At 43.7% G+C, this 15,749-nt stretch overlaps 1 long non-coding RNA gene across 1 annotated transcript; it reads right to left on the minus strand.

Moving 5' to 3' along the window:
• Positions 1-13,932: 13,932 nt before the first annotated feature.
• LOC114898148 lies at positions 13,933-15,182 on the minus strand. The gene is made up of 2 exons (XR_003794289.1): positions 14,986-15,182; positions 13,933-14,214 (listed from the first exon to the last, which is right to left on the minus strand). It is a non-coding gene; the product is annotated as an uncharacterized LOC114898148 (long non-coding RNA).
• Between the last annotated feature and the right edge of the window lie 567 nt (positions 15,183-15,749).

The following is a 15,749-nucleotide window of genomic DNA, read 5'->3' on the forward strand; positions in this document are numbered from 1 at the left end:
AACTGTGTGTTATTAGTTAAAACTTTACTAAACTGCAGGTGCCAAAAGAGCACATAAAAAAGGGACCAGAGCTAATGTGTTACTGGCTCTCCTAAACACCTTCTCATGCGTAGTGCACAAGTCATTATGCCCGTTTTAAAGGTAAAACTGGAGCCAGACAGCTCATGGGATAGATACAGCATGGAGCTGCTGTCAAAGAAAGGAGATAAGAGGGAAAGGGAGGAGAGGGACAAATCTTTGTAAATGGTAAAGTGCTCTATATTTGAAAAGATGACAACTGTCATTCCTGTACTCTGGGATACCAAGCTTGAGATTCCATCCAAATTTTTTTAAATAGCTTACATCAGAGTTTCCATATTTTTCTAGCCTTCTGGGGAAGAGGATGGGGTGGGATATTTGGAGAGAGCATCTCAAGGTATATGACTAGCCTAATATTGTAGCACCCGCCAAATAAAATTCTTCACATATCAGCTGTTGTAACTTGGAAAAATTATTCAACTCCTCAAACTGTTCACGCAGTCTGCAAGAAGTGGATGATAATATCTACCCCACAGGATGACTCTCAGCGTTAAATGAAACAGCATCTAGACAGCCTGACTCATACTAAGTGCTTATAAGCGAGAGCTCTCCTTCGCTTCCCTTCCCTCCACTTCCTTTTTCTCTGGAGAGGTCTTCATTGCACAAGAAGATGAATCAGTATTCTAGAAGCCTGGCAGGCAGTTGCTGTCAGAGATGTGCCCTACCCTTGTCAATACATGGCTTTGGTCTTGGCTCTAGGAACTTAATATTTAAAAAGCAATGTAACTGGAACACTCTTCACTCCCAATTTCCCACTTGCTGTTCATGCCTTACCAATTGCATAAAGGGCAGAATGGTTCTGAGGGAAAGGCAGTGTGTGTGTGTGTGTGTGTGTGTGTGTGTGTGTGTGTGTAGTGACATGGGATATTTCCAAGGTTTTTATTTACAGCTCTGGGAGCTTGTGAATAGTTTAGTAAGAGACTTCTTTCTCCTTTTTCGCTGTTGAGCAGTGATACATTTGTACTTCTTCTTAAACAGAAAACCTTGGGGAGGGTGTTGGAGGTAGAGCTTGACTGTTGCATTCCAAAAACTTGAAGAGCCAAAGTCTACAGAATTGCTACATATCCCAAGACCGTCACATGCAAACCTGGTTGTAGAACTTACACAAGGAGAAACTTCACTTCCCCTGAGGAGCTGGCATTCTTCTTTGTGGTGAAGAGAAAGACATGTCCCAACCCCTACACTGTGCCCAACTTTGTGCTAGGCCCTTGAAGCTCATAGGTGACCCTCTGCAGTCTAGACGTAGCACGTTGAGATGGTAAGAAAATTGTAGAGCGAGAAGCAAACCCACTCCTTGGGAAGTAATGTTTATTATTAAGCAGCTTCAATGTGTTAGGCGCTTTCACAGCATTGGGCCTTCCCTTTTGTTGTGTATCCGACCCTCACCATGATCCTGAGGGGTAGAAATTTCTAGAAACATGATCAGAGCCAAGGTAGTTATACCTGTATTGCATATGAGGACGCTGGAGCCCAGAGACCATAAACAGCAGAGCTAAACTTCAAACTCAGCTCTGACTCCAGAGCCCTTTCTTATCTATCTTGTCATACAGCCCCTAAAAATGAATAAAATGATTACAGTAGACAGAATAAATCAAAATTCACAAGAAGGATGGGGAAATTTATCATTGGGCAAATAGCCCCTTATTTTTCCTAAACTATAACCTGGTAAATTAACGGTCCTGATGCCCTCAAGAAAAGGTTAGCAAATGGGCATGATCCTCCACTGAAATAGGCAGAGAAGCCCGAAATTGGTTTAGAAAGACTTCCATTCAAAATTATTAAATCAAAATTTGGCTCATGAAAGGGTTATTTGAAAATTGACTTAGGTGACACAGCTCATTTCCTGATGAAGCCAGATTAATGAGACATTACTGAACCTAATTCCTCAAGAAATAAATGACTCACCTCTCTTCCTGTTGAGCCGCCTAGAGCTTTCCTTCTGCTTGGCCTTCTGCCTTTTCTGAAAACCCAAGTGCTAGGATGGAAAACTCAACTGGTAGGGAGAAGGATAAGAATCAATCCTTTCTGTTCTTTACCTCCAGGTTCTCCATTAATTAGATCCTAAACTAAGTGGCATCCAAATAGCTAAAGTAGATGCCCCTCCCACCAAGTTGCAGAGCTTACACTATGTTATCAGGGACTTACTGAGGCAGCCCAGGGTGATTAAGATGGCCAGGTAGGCGAGGTCTTGGAAAGAACAAGATTAGAGGATAGTACCAAGGAGCTCTGAGGGTGGACCTCTCAGAATGAGCACAGAACAGGAGGCTATTTTGGTCTGTGTAGATGTTCACAAAAAATATATTATCTATAGCAAAGGAATACTCAATAATCAGATGGTCAAGGTATCCTGTTCTGCGGACAGGTAGCTTCTTTCCCTAGCCACCTTGATGTTTGCTCAGTGGGCTCATGAACATGGTGGTCACAGGTGCAGGAATGGAGGTGAGTAGTGCTGTAGCCAGATCAACTTTGGTCAAAGAACGCATGCATGTGTCCAACCCATCAAGAGCAGAGACCATTGCTGAGCCTCAGATATGGCATTATTTCCAGGGAGAGCATTCAGCCACCTGGTCTGATCATGTGGGGGGTAGTGATTTATCCTCACCAGAACAGATACCAACATGAATATATGGATTTGACTCCCCTGCCCACAGTGTTTCTGACAACACCTCTGTCTATAGGCATAAGAATGCCTTATTCTCCATATCATGGAAACCCACACAACATTGCTTCTCACCAAGGAACTCATTTTAAAGAAAAGAGGAAGACAACGGGCTCATGACCATGAGTTTTATCATGAACTTAATCACTCAAAGCAGAGAGCCTGATAGAATGGTTGAATGGCCTATTAAAGACTCATTTATGGTGCTTGCCAAATGACAACACTTGAAGGGTTGGGGTCCCATTCTGAACTTCCAGTTCATGTCTGATACCATTTCCCCATAGCTGGAACACTTGGGTGTGAGAACCAAGAAGTGGGAGGAGCTTCTTTCACCATTAACTCGAATGACCCATTCACAAAAATTTTATTCCCATTCCTACAGATTTGGGGTTCTGCTGGTTTAGAGGTCTTAGTTCCCAGGGAAGGAAAGTTTCTACCAGGGAACACAACAATGGCTCATTGAACTGGAAACCAACACTACCACCTGGCTGGTTGGTGCTCCTGCAAAACATGAATTAACAGGACTAGTGGTAAAGTTAATGGAAGACCATAGCAACCCAACACATCCAGATCTACTACAGGTTTAGACCTTCTAGCAATGAAGGTTAGGGTCACACAGTCAGGTAAAGATCCACGACCAAGTAAGGTACTGAATGAGGCAAAGGGAACATGAATTTAGCAGTGGAATAAGGAAGCTCTTACTACAATTATGGGCTTATAATCCGTTGCAGAAATGAGGAAGCTTGCAACTACGCAACCAGTCATCCCCAGTATCCCCAATTCCTCCCTAGCTTCTGAATAAAGTCTAGGTGATTTTGTCCAGCTGGCAAAAACTAGATGCAAGGAACTGTGGAAGAGATTGTCTTATCTTTTCAGCTCCTCTAGTGGGAGACAACTCTGCCTTTTAAAGAGATTGATAAGACAGAGAAGGAAGAAGAGGATTAAAACGAAGAAAAATAACAAATATCTCCTACAGAAAGAAATACATTAAACACCTACCATGAACCAGGCAATGTCTGAACTGAGATTTGAAGATTTGGTTAAAGTGAAGCAAGTGGCCAGAAGGGAAACTCCATAGAGAACCACATACGCAATGGTTCGGGCCATCATAAGAGTGCCAATCATTCCGTGGAACTGGGATGTAGACTAGGTGGGGAAGAAGACCACTGTCTACAGGGGAGAAGTTAAGCTACTTGGCCAACATCACAGAATTTGATGTGTGGTAGGATGGGAACTCAAATTCGGGTCACTCTGAAGACATGCCCAGTTCCACCACCACCGACATCCACCCCCCAACTCTCCACTTTGCTCTTAGCCGGTGAAGGAGTTAAATGCACAACCAGAGGGCAAAAGGACTGAACATTCTGGGCCAGGGTCATCATAAGCCTAAATAAGTAGTGCTGATCAATCCAGAGTTGAATGCTAAGGTTTTTCTCTGAGATGCAAGTATGGGGCCCAAGAAGATCCCAGCATGCTCACCAAAAGGAAACTCTTTGTTCTGCAAAGGCAAGTTTGGCAAAATATTTAGTCCCACTCTAGATGCAGGCAAGCGCTTGCCACATCCCTATGCTAAATCCAGAACCAAAATTTTAATCTCCTTTGTGGGAATAAGGAATGGTCCGTGTGAGAATAAAATATACTACTGACCAAAGGGAAGGGGAGGAAAAGGGATTCTAATTTGATCATTGCTAAAATAAAACCGGGGAGCAAGGCCAACAGCTGCCTCCCCAGGAAGTCCTATTACTGCGGACAATGGCCCAATTGTTCTCCCCTGCCGAAAGAAACCTTGCAGTCTCCAACCTGGGAGGGGGGGGCACTCACTGTCTTTTTCTATTTCTTTCCTTGAAACACAATTTATTGGAAATACTGCCAGATCTCCAGGGGGAAAACAAAAGGCTGGCGGTAAAATGAAACACCTAATTAACAGAGAGAACTGCTCCAATGTTGCCAGAGAACTTTCCGCAAGACTCCTGGCTCCTTGAAGAAAGAAGTTAGGGGAGGGGGACACAAGGAGCACTGAGCACCTCTTATTGTGTACACCATGGTGCCAGAAGGTAGCATAGAGTAGCGGCGATGAGCACTGGCTCTGGAGTCAGACTACCTATGTTCAAATCCCACCTTTGCCGCTGACTAGGACAAATGGTATAACCTCCCTGGGCCTATGAAGTGAGGATAACTGTTGTCCTTCATAAGGTTATTGCAAGAGTCAAGTGAGTTAATTCACTGAAGTGCTCAGAAAAGCATGCCTAATAATGTTAGCTAAGTATTAGCTCTTATGGTTATATGTTAGGTAAGTCCATTGTTACATCAACTCCGTTTATTCCTGCAACAACTCTGGGTGAGGGATCATTACACCCAACTCACAGGGTTGGTAGTGAAATTGAGCACGAAAAGTTAAGTTCTCTACCTACGTTGTAGAGCTAGGATTAAAATCCATCGTTGCAAAATATTAAAGCCCGAGATATTTCCAGAATATCATGCTGCCCACTTCCCCTATGAGAGGGCTTTCTCATCATTGTGTCCATTTGCAGCCTGAGAACTTTCACCATTGGCTCCAGAGTCCCCTGCCTCTGTGCTGGTGGACAAATACCCACCAGGGGGACCGTGGGGAGAGGTCCCGGGACAAGCAAACCTCTGCAGACAGTGTCTGGACTGTTGGCATCAAAAGAGGAGATTAAAGAGGGGTGGAAGGGCTTCCCTGGTGGCGCAGTGGTTGAGTCCGCCTGCCGATGCAGGGGACCCGGGTTTGTGCCCCGGTCCGGGAGGATCCCACATGCCGCGGAGTGGCTGGGCCCGTGAACCATGGCTGCTAAGCCTGCGCGTCTGGAGCCTGTGCTCCGCAACGCGAGAGGCCACAACAATGAGAGGCCCGCGTACCGCAAAAAAAAGAGGGGTGGAAAAGAGAAAAGCAAGAGGGAAAGAAACGGGAGAAACAATCAGTTCCATTTGCATTTATGTTTGTTTCTACGTTTGTGTCCAGCCTTGATTTTCAGGGATTATACAGCAGGATAAAACTATGTCTCACTTGGGGCAGCAAGTTTCCAAGGAGTCTCCTTGAAGTCTCAACCTAGTGACTTTTTCAACTTTCATTTATCATTTTTCAAAACAATATAAGGCCTTGGCAACCAGCCTACTTCTTCCTCCAGCATTCCCCCCACCTGCCTTCTGCAGAAAACCCTCAAGCAAAGCATCTGACGAAACGCTTAGTGCACAGTAAGTGTTCAACATTGTGAGATGGCTCCAGGACCAGCAGGGCACTCCCGATGGATCCCAATGGATCGAACATCCAAAAGCTGCTGCTCCCCTGGGGCTTGAGAAGAATGCATTTGTATAACCCTTTCCCTTCCTTCCTCTCCTATCCCCTAGGAAGTCTCTCCTCAGCCAAGCTGGCCAGGACTGCAGGCCTGTTGCATTTGCGTGTGTGTTTGTGTGCATATGAGTGTCTTCCTGCTGGGAAGCTGGCACATGGAGTCCCACCCCAATCCTCCAGCCCCAAATTAAAACAAGCTGGTTGCGATTGTGAGCAAGCCCAGCTCGCACCAGCTGCGCCCGGCTCGCAGCTTCAGAAAGTGCTGTTTCATGTTCATATGCAAATAACTATTTCCTCTCTAGAGCGTGCCCGGACTGTGTTCCAATCTGAACGGGGAGCAGAGAGGAACAGAGGCTCTGGAAGAACATGTGGCCAGGGCTGTCGGGATGGATTATGCTGCCCTGAAGTGTTCCCTGAATTCAGAGAGTGGTCAGTGCGCCACAGGAGGTGCTGAGGGCAGAAGGGAGATGTTCCCAGAGTCTCCTGCAGCTGTTCCTTCACCCTTCACACTGCCAACCCCTTTGGACAAGCGCTTGTGGCCTCTGAACGGGTTCTCCTGCCTCTGGGCCCTCCCCAATCTACCCCAAACGCCTGCTACCAGAGTGATTCCATCACTTATTCACTCAAATATCAGCTATTGGACACTTAACTGTGCCAGATGCTGTTGTAGGCACAGGGGTTAGAGCAGGAATCACATGGGGTACGGGAGGATCTGTCCCCAGGAGGCTTATATTCTAAGGATCTTTTTCACTTGTAGTCCTCACCTCACTCCTCTGTGCTCCAAAGTCTTCAACAGCTCCCTATGGCCAACTGAATAAAAATTAAACTTCTTAACATAGACTAGGCCCTCCAGGCTCACACTCAGATGCGTGTGTCCAGTCCTAAATTTCATTGTTCATCACTCATGAATGTTGGGCTGCACCCCACAGGTCTGCAAGCCCTGTACTTGCCCATCCTTGAGACCGAAGAAAGAGCCTGGAGTCGGAGACAGAGACATCAATGGTTTAATGGATGGGGGAGCTTACCTGTCTGAAGCAAGGTCCTGGAGCGACACCCTACAGAGCGCGGTGGATGGTGGGCAGGACATGGCGGCAGTCTTCATTCGGGGGTGGGGCGGGGGTGGGGCGGGTTACCAGTTATAGGGGAATTGATATCAGGTGGGCTCATTAGTTACCAGGGAAACTACTGGTTTCTACTGGTGCCCCAGAGGGGCACGCCCCTCAGGGTGGAAATGTTCTGATCTAAAGATTAGAAGAATCACCAGCTGGGGCGGGGACAAGTATGTAGGAAGGTCAGTCAGGTGAGTAGGGTGTCACTGAGGCAGGCACTGGTGAAGCAGAGAGAAAGAGAACAGCCATCCTGTGTGGCCTGACCATACAATGAGCCTGTTGAACATTTACCCACGCTGCAAAATCCAGCTCCAGTGTCATCTCCTTGGACCCATCCAAGATTCCCCAGTAGGAATGAACCCCTCCTTCCTCTGTATCCTCACAGCAAGATCCCAGCAATTTACAGTGAGGGTAAATGGCAGAGATTATCCCAAAATCCAAATCGACCCTTCCATAGTCCAATTCTCCCCAGGCTAACTGTGTGTTAAGACTAATTAATTCATACTGTGGTAAACATGACTCAGGTTCTTTGATGTGGGGATTTAACTAAAATCTACTGAGGGCCTAATGTGTGTCAAGGACTGTGCTACACACTTTATTTTATTTCTTCCTGTCCTCTATTTTCTCCTACATACATATGAGGAAACCAAACTCAGAAAGGTGAACTTATTTACCCAGGGTCACACAGCTGGTCCAACGGGCTTCTCCTGCTCATTCCCACAGCCATTTCTTCTACCTGTAACACACACATCCTCCAGGACACAGTGGTGTACTTTGGAGCGGTTGGTGGGGGCGGGGGGGGGGTGTCTGTGCAAAGTTACAGGATAAACACTGGACATCTACCTGGCATCCTTTTCACTTACTGGTAACTAAGTTAAATACTATTTGATTGCATACACTTTAAAGATGAAATGCAAGTCTTCAAATCCATCTTGCACCAGAGGAAGGGCTTTTGGGGCTGTGCTCCCAGCCCCCCAGCTGGCACCCATTCAGAACCCTGTGACGTGAGGGCTACTTGGATGGAAAAGCTTTCTTTAATACTGCATTTTCCATAAGGCAGAAACACTGACACCAATGGATGAAGGCAAGTAGAAAGTGAGGAAAAGGCAGGAGAAAGAAGAGTTTAAAAATACAGATATTCAAAGAAGTACTGAGGCCTGGGAGCATCAGTGCTGACACCATGAGCCCTCCATACATCTGGAAGAAGGACACGGTAAAAATAATATTCCTGGGCTTCCCTGGTGGCGCAGTGGTTGAGAGTCCGACTGCCGATGCAGGGGATACGGGTTCGTGCCCCGGTCCGGGAAGATCCCACATGCCACGGAGCGGCTGGGCCTGTGAGCCACGGCCGCTGAGCCTGCACGTCCGGAGCCTATGCTCCGCAACGGGAGAGGCCACAACAGTGAGAGGCCCGTGTACCGCAAAAAAAAAAATAAAAAATAAAAAAATATATAATATTCTTGATAGTGGGCCATCCAAAAACAAAAAGGAGGGGCAGTTAAAGATTAATTATCTTCTGTATACTATTTTCAAAGGACAATGACATCAAATATTTGAGGAAACTTTCCATTTAAAACAGTTGAAACTATTAAAACATGGGTACTGAAAAAATATATTGCATTTTCCTAATTAACAGTGTATGTCCTTCCCCTCATAAGTTATGGGTCCTGCATGTGTCAGGTAACTGACTGATGCCGTTAGCTGAATGATGTGTTCTTTTTTTTTTCTTACAAAAAATACAATCTTTATTGGAGTATAATTGCTTCACAATGCTATCTTAGTTTCTGTTGTACAGCAAAGTGAATCAGCTATATGCATACATATGTCCCCATATCCCCACCCTCTTGAGCCTCCCTCCCACCCTCCCTATCCCACCCCTCTACGTCGTAAAGCACCGAGCTGATCTCCCTGTGCTATGCAGCTGCTTCCCACTAGCTGTCTATTTTACATTTGTAGTGTATATATGTCGATGCTACTCTCACTTCGCCCCAGCTTTCCCCTCCCCTCCTATGTCCTCAAGTCCATTCTCTATGTCTACGTTTTTATTCCTGCCATGCCACTAGGTTCATCAGTACCATTTTTTTTTAGATTCCATATATATGCATTAGCATATGGTATTTGTTTTTCCCTTTCTGACTTACTTCACTCTGTATGACAGACTCTAGGTCCATCCACCTCACTACAAATAACTGAACTTTATTTCTTTATATGGCTGAGTAATATTCCATTGTATATATGTACCACATCTTCTTTAACCATTCATCTGTCGATGGACATTTAGGTTGCTTCCATGTCCTGGCTATTGTAAATAGTGCTGCAATGAACATTGTGGTACATGTCTCCTTTTGAGTTATGGTTTTCTCAGGGTATATGCCCAGTGGTGGGATTGCTGAGTCATATGGTAGTTCTATTTTCAGTTTTTTAAGGAACCTCCATACTGTTCTCCATAGTAGCTGTATCAATTTACATTCCCACCAACAGTGCAAGAGGGTTCCCTTTCCTCCACACCCTCTCCAGCATTTGTTGTTCATAGATTTTCTGATGATGCCCATTCTAACTGGTATGAGGTGATACCTCATTGTACTTTTGATTTACATTTCTCTAATAATTAGTGATGTTGAGCAGCTTTTCATGTGCCTCTTGGCCATCTGTATGTCTTCTTTGGTGAAATGTCTATTTAGGTCTTCCACCTATTTTTTATTTTATTTTATTTTTTTTATGTGGTGAAGAAAAAGTATATTTTACAACTGAAAAGATGACAATTCAAATCCAGATTTCAAACAAGTGGAAGCAAGGTAAGTATACTGTCTAAACTGTAAAATTGAATTAATATTTTTAAGTACAAGTTTGCTATGAGATAATATATAAGAAGGTACTAGAACATAGAAATAAATTTGAATTCGTTTTTTTCAAGGATTAACAAATATATCTGATATTTTAAATTTTAAATATATACTTATTAAATCATTGTGTATTTCATTGTAATAGATCTTACAAGGAGGTCATATATGGAATATTAGGTTTATTACAGTTAAATCTTGATGCCATTTTTCTTAAGAAGTTAGAAACAAATATCTTATCCATTCTCAACACCACCAATAAATCAGAAAACAAATTTCTATTTTCCAGTAGATAAAGCAAGGAAACTCCCATTTCTGGAAATATGTAGTTTTCAAACATTTACACTTTAGGATATCATTTAGGAAATAAAAAATAGTAATTGAAATTAGCTTCCAAATGCAGTCTATGAAATTAAGATACTACAAAATCTGATGATATAAATATACAGCATCTACATGCAGCTGCCTATATGAAATATTTTTCAGAAGCACTGATAAAATCTCTTGGGCAAGTACTGAACTCCCTTTAAATAGCAGGCATTGTAATAGATGCTGAGTATTCACACATAAGAAAGAAACCATTGCAATATTCAAATACCTACAAGTTGCTGAAAGGTTCATTTTAAAAAGCATCATCCTCAACAACAACAGAAACAAGGAAGGCAATAACAACTTAAGTCCAGACCATAGATTATTCAATGAAAGTAACTTGATGGTAGTCACTATAAGAGATTATTACATTATTAAATCTGCATTCAAAATAAATATTTATATTCTTTAATCAGATAAATACCCATTAATCTTCACTTTTTGAAACTGGTTAACGAAGCTATAGTTGTGCATTAAATCAAAAGGAAGAGGGAAGATACTAGTTATTCTTTCAGAAGAGAATTTGAAGGTTGAAGATGATGATAGCAATGGCTTATTGAAATTGTATTTCAAATATAATTCCAATTTAGAAAGGTAAGATTAACTGATCTGGTAACTATATAGCATAGACAAAGGAGTTGCTCACAGTCTATTTTTCTATGCATAGAATGAGATTTGATGTGACAGCTCATATATTATGATTTTGTTAGATATAATAAGTAGGAAAAATTTGAAAATTGACATTTGTTAATAAAAAGTAGGGTAGATAAGCTGACTGTAAAACAAAGTCAATCAAACTATGTTGGGCTTTTATACTAGGTAAGCTCTGCAAAAGTTGGACATGGTCTAAGATCTAATATTTAAAATGTTGTCTTTCAGTGTCATGTCATTTCAAGTTAGAAGCTATATTATTATGAAATACATCCCTAAGCACACATTTTCTTGAAAGCTAGACTATAAGATAAATTTAATGCAGGTAACACTACAGTTCTTTTTTTTTTTCTAACATCTTTATTGGAGTATAATTGCTTTACGATGGTGTGTTAGTTTCTGCTTTATAACAAAGTGAATCAGCTACACATGTACATATATCCCCATATCTCCTCCCTCTTGCGTCTCCCTCCCACCCTCCCTATCCCACCCCTGTAGGTGGTCACAAAGCACCGAGCTGATCTCCCTGTGCTATGCGGCTGCTTCCCACTAGCTATCTATTTTACATTTGGTAGTGTATATAGGAACATGCCACTCTCTCACTTCGTCCCAGCTTACCCTTCCCAGTCCCCGTGTCCCCAAGTCCATTCTCTATGTCTTCGTCTTTATTCCTGTCCTGCCCCTAGGTTCTGAATTCTCTCCCCTGAATTCTCTTAGCTTTTGCTTCTCTGTAAAAGTTTTTATTTCTCCGTTGAATCTGAATGAGATCCTTGCTGGGTAGAGTAATCTCGGTTGTAGGTTTTTCCCTTTCATCACTTTCAATATGTCCTGCCGCTCCCTTCTGGCTTGCAGAGTTTCTGCTGAAAGTTCAGCTGTTAACCTTATGGGGATTCCCTTTTATGTTATTTGTTGCTTTTCCCTTGCCTCTTTCAATAGTTTGTCTTTGTATTTAATTTTTGATAGGTTGATTAAAATGTGTCTTGGTATGTTTCTCCTTGGATTTATCCTGTATGGGACTCTCTGTGCTTCCTGGACTTGATTGACTATTTCCTTTCCCATATTAGGGAAGTTTTCAACTATAATCTCTTCAAATATTTTCTCAGTCCCTTTCAACTATAATCTCTTCAAATATTTCCTCAGTCCCTTTCTTTTCCTCTTCTTCTTCTGGGACCCCTATAATTTGAATGTTGGCGTGTTTAATGTTGTCCCAGAGGTCTCTGACAGTGTCCTCAATTCTTTTCATTCTTTTTTCTTTATTCTGCTCTGCAGTAGTTATTTCCACTATTTTATCCTCCAGGTCACTTATCCATTCTTCTGTCTCAGTTATTCTGCTATTGATTCCTTCCAGAGAATTTTTAATTTCATTTATTGTGTTGTTCCTCATTGTTTGTTTGCTCTTTAGCTCTTCTAGGTCCCTGTTAAACGTTTCTTGTATTTTCTCCATTCTATTTGCAAGATTTTGGATCATCTTTACTATCATTACTCTGAATTCTTTTTCAGGTAGTCTGCCTATTTCCTCTTCATTTGTTTGGTCTGGTGGGTGTTTACCTTGCTCCTTCATCTGCTGTGTGTTTCTCTGTCTTCTCATTTTGCTTATCTTACTGTGTTTGGGGTCTCCTTTTCTCAGGCTGCAGGTTCGTAGTTCCTATTGTTTTGGTGTCTGCCCCCAGTGGCTAAGGTTTGTTCAGTGGGTTGTGTAGGCTTTCTGGTGGAGGGGACTGGTGCCTGTGTTCTGGTGGATGAGGCTGGATCTTGTCTTTCTGGTGGGCAGGACTGTGTCCGGTGGTGTGTTTTGGGGTGTCTGTGGACTTATTATGATTTTAGGCAGCCTCTCTGCTAATGGGTGGGGTTGTGTTCCTGTCTTGCTAGATGTTTGGCATAGGGTGTACAGCACTGTAGCTTGCTGGTTGTTGAGTGGAGCTGGGTCTTAGCACTGAGATGGAGATCTCTGGGAGAGCTTTGGCCGTTTGATATTACATGGAGCCAGGAGGTCTCTGGTGGACGAATGTCCTGAACTCTGCTCTCCCACCTCAGAGGCTCAGGCCTGACACCTGTCCAGAGCACCAAGACTATTTCAGCCACTCAGCTGAGAAGAAAAGGGAGAAAAAAAGAAAGAAAGAAAGAAAAAAATAAATTAAATAAAGTTATTAAAATAAAAAATTTTTTTAATATTTTTAAAAATTTAAAAATAAAAAAAACAATGAAGAGAGCAACCAAACCAAAAAACAAATCCACTAATGTTAACAAGTGCTAAAAACTATACAAAAAAAAAAAAAATGGACAGACAGAACCCTAGGACAAATGGCAAATCAAAGCTGTACAGACAAAATCACACAAAGAAGCATATACATACACACTCACAAAAAGAGAAAAAGGAAAAAATATATATATATAAAAAGGAAGAAAGCAACCAAATCAATAAACAAATCTACCAATGATAATAAGCTCTAAATACTAAACTAAGATAAACATAAAGCCAGAAACAAATTAGATGCAGAAAGCAAACCCCACGTCTACAGTTGCTCCCCAGGTTCACCACCTCAATTTTGGGATGACTGTCTACTCAGGTATTCCACAGATTCATGGTGCATGAAGTTGATTATGGAGATTTAATCCGCTGCTCCTGAGGCTGCTGGGAGAAATTTCCCTTTCTCTTCTTTGTTCCCACAGCTCTTGGGGTTGAGCTTTGTATTTGGCCCCGCCTCTGCGTGTAGGTTGCCTGAGGGCATCTTTTGGGAAGTCTGAGGTCTTCTGCCAGCATTCAGTAGGTGTTCTATAGGAGTTGCTCCACATGTAGATGTATTTTTGATGTATTTGTGGGGAGTACGGTGATCTCCACGTCTTACTCCTCTGCCATCGTGAAGGTCCCCCTCTTCATTTATTTGGCCTTGTAGGTTTTTACCTTGCTCCTTCATCTGTGACATATTTTTTTGCCATCTATTTTTTTTTTTTTTTTTTTGATGGGTGAGATGTGTTCCTGTCTTACTGGCTCTTTGGCCTGAGTTTTCCAACATTGGAGTTTGTAGGCTGTTGGGTAGAGCTGGGTCTTGGTGCTGAGACGAGGACCTCTGGGAGTCCTCACTCCAATGAATATTCCCTAGGGTCTGAGGTTCTCTGTTAGTCCAGTGGTTCAGACTCAGAGCTCCCACCACAGGAGCTTCGGCCCGACCCCTGGCTCATGAACCAAGATACCACAAGCTGCATGGGGTGGCAAAAAAAGGAAAAAAAAAAAGAACAACAATAACAAAGAGTAAAAATAAAATTAGACTAGCAAACTAACAGATATGTTAGAAAGAATATAAAAATATAGATGAAACAACAGGCGGAGGGTAAAACAAAACTACAATAGTAAAAAAGAGGAGAAGAAAAGAAAAAAAAAAGGGTGGGGGGTGGTGTAAAAAAGAAAAAAAAACGGTGGAAAAGGCCTTGGCTGTAGAGGGCAGGGCCTAGGCAGGAGCGGGGTTTGAGTGGTGGAGCAGGGCCTATGCTTAGGACCCACAGGGCTGGAAAAGGCCCTTGGGGGTGTGAGGGGTGGGGCTTAGGCTCAACAGAACAGAAAGGGCCCAGGTGTGCCTCTGGTCTCAGAGGGCAGGGTACCCCACCTGGGAGCCCAGCAGGCTTCCTGCGACCAAGTGGGCGGGGCAAACGCCCTCCACTCCTCTTCCAATCCTCTGGTCCTGGAGGGCCCCTCCCGCCTGCCTCTCCTGTTCTCCCCCCAGCCTCATTCCTACACCCCCAGGACCCACGCAGCCTGGAGGGGGCCTCTGAGGGCGTAGGACCTGGCCCAAGAGCCCAGCAGACTTCCCGGGCCGATTGGGCAGGGGAAACGCTTGGTGCATTCCCCCCAATCCTAGCCCTTGAGGGTCCCTCCTGGCATGGGAACCCCTCCCCCTTCTGAGCCAGACCTCAGGGGCACTGGTCCTGTCTGGCCTTCATTTCTCCTCTCCCCTCAGTCCCCCCATGTCCTACCGGTTCGTTTGGGTGTTCCTTCCATCTCCTTGGGTGTCGAGGTCCCCCCCACCAGCATCCGACAGGTGCCCTAATCGTGGGGAGACATGAACTCCACATCTTCCCATGCTGCCATCTTGGCTCTGCCTTGAATGATGTGTTCTTGATGAACTGATTCCTCCTCTCCTGCAGCATCTTCGGTTCTATAGGGACCTGAGCCGCCTGACTCTGAAAAAAAGCATAACGGTAGAAATTCAGTCATTGTGTCATGAAACAGGAGAAGTTTACATTGTGGAGGGTGTGAAGAGGAGAGGATTCCATGTCCCTCAGTGACTCTACTCCCCATAATTTAGAATTGATTCTAGCTGCTAATGACTGGGAGCAAGGCTGGGTTTCCTGAGTACAAATGAGTTCTGGAAAACATGTGTTTTTATTTTCATTGTGTTAATTATCTGGCAAGAGCAATTCAAATTTAATATGGAGCATATGAGCCAACAAATCCTCACCCCCTACAACTCATGTCCATGGCAACCTTGGCTACTTAGTCACAAACTTCATTCCTCTACATCCCAGACTTGACTCAGGATCCTTCTTAATACAGCACTCGGGCAGCTGCAACCGATGGACCAGAGCTGGCACGAGAGATGAGTCTTTGTTTGCCCTCCCTGATCTGGAGCACAGGCATCATCAGATGAAGGGGACAATTCTAGCTCTTCCCGGGTCCAGTCAACAGATGCTGACGGAGTGCCTGCTTTACATATGCCCAGCTCACACTGACTCTAAAG

The sequence above is a fragment of the Monodon monoceros genome, unplaced genomic scaffold, assembly GCF_005190385.1.
Source record: "Monodon monoceros isolate NGI ecotype Baffin Bay Population unplaced genomic scaffold, NGI_Narwhal_1 Super_Scaffold_18, whole genome shotgun sequence".
Classification (NCBI taxonomy): domain Eukaryota; kingdom Metazoa; phylum Chordata; class Mammalia; order Artiodactyla; family Monodontidae; genus Monodon; species Monodon monoceros.